This window comes from Rhea americana, unplaced genomic scaffold (assembly GCF_003343005.1).
Source record: "Rhea americana isolate MKP2758 unplaced genomic scaffold, rheAme1 scaffold_51, whole genome shotgun sequence".
NCBI lineage: Eukaryota > Metazoa > Chordata > Aves > Rheiformes > Rheidae > Rhea > Rhea americana.
This window is the reverse complement of record NW_028186657.1, coordinates 5,083,812-5,089,788: the sequence shown is the minus strand read 5'-3', so window position 1 is coordinate 5,089,788 and position 5,977 is coordinate 5,083,812. Positions and strand designations below refer to the sequence as shown.

Genomic DNA, 5,977 nt, shown 5'->3' with positions numbered 1-5,977 from the left:
AAAAAAAAAAAAAAAAAAAATCCGTGTCTGGTTTCCCTTACTGGACCCCGCGTTGGGCTCTGCTCCAGCATGTTCCCTGCGACGGTGCAGCGCAACACCCTGCTCCCGAAACGGCTTCAACGTCTCCCAGGAAAACGGTATTTGCATTTGCAGGGGATCAGAGATCTGCTCTGAAGCTGATATTTTTCTTTTAGYGTGAAAGATTCACCCCCTCCTTAAAAGTCAGATAACATATTCAACTCTGCTCTCGGTGACAAAGCAATTAGATGCTATGAAGCAATTCCTTTCTTCGGAGCTTCCCACAGATAAAGATTTTTATGATAGAAATAATATGACTGGGGTCAGGATTTCTTCTCAGTATAACCCAAGGGTATTTTGAGAATTGCTTGGATTCTAGTGAAATCCCACTGGGTGCCAATCAACACTGTCCAGCCTCAATTATGGGTTCAGTTATTTTTTCCACTTCCCTTTGCACAGGATTTTAAAGCTGAGATATGCAAACATGGGCCATTGTCAAATACCCCGATGGGAGACTGTTCTTCCACTGTTTGAATACCATATCTTTTGCCTTCTTGCATAAATATTTTAATTGCTAATTTGCTGGTCTCATTTAACACAGATTTGGCATTTATCATTTGAATTTAAACTTGTTAAAATTGACAATTTTCTTGGCTACCTATATTAATAATTTAAAGGGAAAGCTCATTATTTAATTATTATGGGTAATTATTTTGTAACTAATGTGGAAATTGTCATTTCTACGGCCTTAAAAGATCCTAGAGGAAGTGCACACAGATCGATACAGATCAAATCCCAGCAAGTGGAAAAGTTGTAAAGGAACAGTCTTTTGTGTAAAACATTATGTCACGGGGCTAAATATTAAAATTAGAATTAAAATGTAATTCTCTGTGCTGGCACCGCCAAAGCCTGTGAGACTGTTCAGAGCAGTACAGTTGGAGGTTTGGAACAACATTTTTAGTTTTGRGTTTTGATTCATTTGGAGGCATTCGGATCCTGCTGGGATGCGGTTTGGGTGAGGGCACCTTGGAGTACGCAACGAAACACGCTCGGTGGTGCAGCGTGAGCGGTGTCCGCAGTACGAGCRTCTCTGCGCGTGTGCTGGCGTGCCCTCTGCGTGACCGGTGGCTGTTTGTCTAGCACTTTCCTTGAGTGCCTGAGACTCCTTGGGAAATGACAAAAATGCCGCTTTTTCTCTATTTCTAATTTTTCACCTGGAAAACTCAGATCTCAGGAAGCTTTAGTTTATTCCAGTTAATAGGACCAGAGAGAGGGAGGATCCCAAGACATTGCTCTGAACTACCTGCAGTTTATGTAAGTAACTAAACCATGTTTTGTCTGATTTTGTCACTGTACTGAGGTTAAAAAAGCGACTACCCCAGATCGGGGGGTATGAATCCTTCACGTGGCACGGCGTGAAGCAGCAGCTTCCCTTTTCGCCCGGTTTGCGGGCGAAGGGTGAGTGCGCAGCGGCTGCAGCCAGCACTAGCGCACGTGGAGCAGRAGCGGGCTCGCTGGTAGCACCTCACCTTATTCCTGGGCATTACCGATGCTGCCCGATTTCCTTTTGCAGGAAGGTGCCAGGCGGTGGTTAATACCCCGCAGTCCTCCCAGGCAGTAAGTTTGTTTTCTCTGATAAATGATACTTAATGTGACAAAGCTTTTAATTTTCAGATAGCAAAACCAAATGCAAGCAAGCGAGGCAGATSACTTACGCGCACCTTGAAAGCGGAGAGCGCTGTCCGTGTTTTAGCCGTCGCAGACGCTGCTCGCGGTGTTGGCATGCGGCAGTCCCGGGACCTGCCAGTCTGGCGTCCCCCACCCCGCGCCTGCCGACCCGACRCCGCGGGCAGAGGCAGGCTGAGTCCCGCGGGACGTGCAGTGCCCAGGGAAATGCTGCGATTTCGGTGAGTTGGTGCTGGGCTCTCCTGGGCAGAAGAAGTCCTGGTCCTGCCGTGYAAACGGGACAGGAGAGCCCTTTGCYGCCTGCCTTCCGCACGCTCTTACCTGGTCGGCGCGGGTGGGTTTCCACGCTGCAGCGCGCTYGTGTTTGGGGCGTCCCCGTTGCGCCAGCCCCTGGCCCTGTCCGTGGATCCATCCCTCGTGCAGAAGCGCTTTGCACGAGCGCGGCGTGTCTGAGTGGACGTTCGGGGGCAGAAGGCGCCGCGGCGAGGCGAGCGGCGGGCACCGCTCCCGGCCTCGGGCCTGCTCTTCTGCACCGCCGGAGCCGGTGGAGAGCGAAGCGGGGAGAAGTCCTCCCCGCTCCCCTGCCAGATGGCCCTCACGCTTTTTTAATTTTCCTCCGAGCGGCCGGTAACCGCACCGTGGGAAGCGCTCGGTGAGTTTACGACGGACCCGAGCCCTTTTTTATTTCAGGAAGGTGCAGMGCGAGCTCCCGCGCTCTGCCCAGCGCCCTTCCCGGCCGCGGCCCCGGCGGGGAGGTGGCGGGGCCGGCCTCGCCGGCGAGGCGCTGCCGGGCTTCGGGAGGCGGCGCGGGCTCCGGAAACTTTCCTGAAGTGGATGTCGCGCACGTGGGCCGCAGACGGAGTCGAGCGCGTGCGCCTGGCCCTGGGGTCGGTTTGGGAGCAGCCTCGGCTCGGGGCGGCAGACGGCTGCCTATCGCTCGGACGTCGGCCCTCGGTCTCCGCTCGCYGGCGGTCGCCAGATCCTGCCGGTGCTGCTTTCCGCCCCTTTGGAGCAAGGTTTGTGAGATACGGAATGAGGCAGTAACTTCTTTTCCTGTTGATTGTACTTTATCTCAAAAAAATAAGAAAACACGCTTACCAGCCGCTTACCGGGTTACCTTTATATCTGAGTTTCAAATTCTGCAGTTTTATATTATAACATGGAGAAACTGAAACAGAACCATACAGTTTGAAAAAAAAAATAAAATAACTTCTGAGTCTTGGCACTCMTATAAACCAGTCCCTGATCCTGGATTTCCTAGTGTTTCCATCTTTCCCCGTACACTGAGATCGTTTTCCCTTTGAGAACAATACTGGATTTGGCGCTCTCCTACTTTACTGTTACTGAAATATTTTAGTGCATTAAATAGTGGATTTGCTGATCCACAGACAGGTTCTGCCCAGACATCAGTGCTGTAAGCTTTTCCATCTGCACGCCCCCGTTCTGACCTTGGCCTACCGTAGGGCTGCCGAGGGCTYGTCCGCGCTCCGCCACTGCGGGCTGCTCTACTGAGATTAGCATTAAGGGGCTCGAGCTGTTGAAGGGGGTTTTCTACTGATAAATGGATTGAGACCCATATTTTAATCCCACATCATCAAACATTCGTCAGATACTCTTGGTCATTACTGACARAGCCAGATTTGAACTGGTGACCTAGCAGTAAAAGGTCCCATTAGCAATTTCCTTAAACTGTCAAGTCATTGCATAATACAAGCGAAACGCAACGGGAATTTTTTCCTTTGGTAAAGGCTGTAGRTTCTGTCTCATTTTATTTACCACAACACTGTTTTAAAGCCTTCATATTCTTGCCTAAGCCAAAAATATAAAGAAATACRAAAATTTGATATAGCACCCAATGCAGCTCCTCTCTACGGGACAGTTGCAGAGTTCAGCAGTGCCAGGCAAATGTAMACTATTTATTTACATGGACAGAGAAAGTGCCTGAGAGTCCCAGCGGCAAATCACAGCCTCATCCTGCCAGGTGCAGTGCACGCTCCGTGCCAAGATGAATCCAGCCTGCTTGTGTGGCGCTCTCCATAAGCAATAAAAGGGGAGAATGACAGGCATTTAGAAAAGCTTCGCTGGCTCATGGCATGCTGCCCTGTTCTTTTACCAGCAATTTTTGTATTGAAGTGTTTTTTTTCTTTACAGAATCATTTGAAGAAATAATGTGTGAAAAAAAAATATTACCTCCGGCAGTCATGTTATAATGGCTCTTGTGCTGACAGCCCTTTGGGAGCAGTGGCAGCAGTGGGGTAAGTATATATGACATCTTTGTAGTGATAAAGAAACAAATAAATGTTCCCATTAACACTCCATCAGGTCAACAGCTATTCCAGACCAACACGATGTTAGGAGAACCAGTTTGATTCATATCATCCAAGACACTTCTCTTGAGGCATATCTTCTGCAAGGCACATAAAACAGGGGTCCTGTGCTAACCAGGTGGAGTCATTAAAGAATCAGTGAACTTTTTACAAGTTGCTTGAAATACCCTGGCCAGAGTCCAGCTCCAGTTTTGTTGCTGTGCCTGTTTAACAGTTCCTTCATCACACCATGACAATGACTCTGTTTCGGGGCTGGAGGAAGTAATTTCTCCATACGTTGTTTGCAAGGCATTTGGGGAGGCTTCTGAAAGCTTCCTAAGCSCTGCAGTGAGATCTGTGGGATGTGAGCCTTACCGTAGCAGTCTGCTCAGGAAGCAGGAGCAGCGTTTGTGTGTCACCCGTACTGACTGTGCGTGCGCGTGGAGCACACCCACACGCACACAGCCGCCACCGGTCGGGAGGGCTAACCTCGCTCCTGTGCAACTCATGGGGAGTTACGCTTGAGTAAGGACTGCAGTGTCTAGCTCCCTGCACAATGTTAGGTGGTGAGAACGCCTTTCAAAAGATTTCTGTAAGGGGAAATGTTTAAGCATGTTTTAGCTTTGCTGAAATGCGGGCTTTAACCAGGTACAGAGCTTCCAATTAATGCAGGAGACCTCAGAGCTCCTAAAGTGAATGATGCTTTGCCACCCATGTCATGGGGACCATTTGGCTATCTCTTTACCAGAATTTTTATTACTTTTCCCTCAGGTCGGACCTTTTAGAGAGAATGTGTGTACAGCCTTCCCCAGGAACCAGTAAAGGAAGGTAGGATGCACAAGTTTAAGCCCTTGGTGTGCCTTGAACCCTAGAGATCCTGGTCAGAGACAATAAGGAAATCCCCTGCTCTGAATCAGGCAAAGCAGGGGCTTGCATGCCTAGTCTGAGTTTTCCAAAGCTCAAGAATAAATAGATGAATAACTCTTAGTATCTCAAAATTCGCTATAACCAAAGCACTGCTGTGCAATCCTGTGGAAAAATGTCTCTGGTCAAAGGTCTGCAGTCAAAATGTCTGAGCCCAGCTGCTGAAGCTAGTTCTACCTTTGCTGAAGTCAGGAGGTGCTCTGAGGCAGCATAGACACCAGAAAAAATGGGCTTCAAAATAGGCAGCACAAGAAGAGCAGAAAAATCCCGAACAACCAGATCCTGGAAATGGTGAACTTTGTGCTTGCCAACCCAGCAAGTGTCTCTTATCACTCTCCTATTTGAAAGAAGAGCCTGAGGTTTTGGAGTAAACCCTTCAAAAGAGTTTGTGCAGCTTAAAAGTCTAAACCTCAAATGTAAAGTCCTCAGAGTTTGTTTAAGCATTTAAGAGAAGATACTGATTCCCGAGTCACATAAATACTTCTGATAATATTCATCCTTGATTCAGCAAAGCATGTGACAAGTTAGTGGATGCTTAAATCCACTCCATGTAATATGCTTAAACTCATCSTCTCAGAGGGAAGGAGTGCTTGCTTCTGGGTTTCTCTCCCTTACCTCTTGAATGAGAGACATGTATTTACATCTCCTTAAAATCAGTGCAAGTTGATTATATGTTTTGCTGAACTGGGTATGTAAAAATCATAGCAACATTTTGTGTGCTAAAATAACAACCGTAAATTGTACAGGAGTAATCACTGCCAGGATAAACAGATAAACACGAGCTAGCCTTACATGCGTAGCAGGCTTGCGAGGGAGCAGTGGGAACCTGCAGCTCTTCGCCTACAGCGTCGTGCAATTTCCGCCGCTGTAGCGCAGAAGCAGACAGTCATTCAGTCTTATGGCTGGGCGTGGAGGGTCCCCGCCCCTGTAGGCCCACCGGGAGGGTGGCTGCGAGGCGGGGGTGCGAGGGACAGCTCCCCGCCGGGAGCCCCGGGCCCGCGCTGCCGGCGAGCGCGGCGGAGCCCGGGCGGCGGCGGGGGAGG

At 49.1% G+C, this 5,977-nt stretch overlaps 1 long non-coding RNA gene across 1 annotated transcript in view; it reads left to right on the top strand.

Annotated features, from left to right (window-relative positions):
- Positions 1 to 3,869: 3,869 nt before the first annotated feature.
- Positions 3,870 to 5,977, top strand: part of LOC146588521 (uncharacterized) — a 4,503-nt gene continuing 2,395 nt past the window's right edge. Inside the window, exons 1-2 of the long non-coding RNA XR_014897418.1 lie at positions 3,870 to 3,959; positions 4,782 to 4,838. This is a non-coding gene — a long non-coding RNA (uncharacterized LOC146588521). The remainder of the gene's footprint in view (positions 3,960 to 4,781; positions 4,839 to 5,977) is intronic.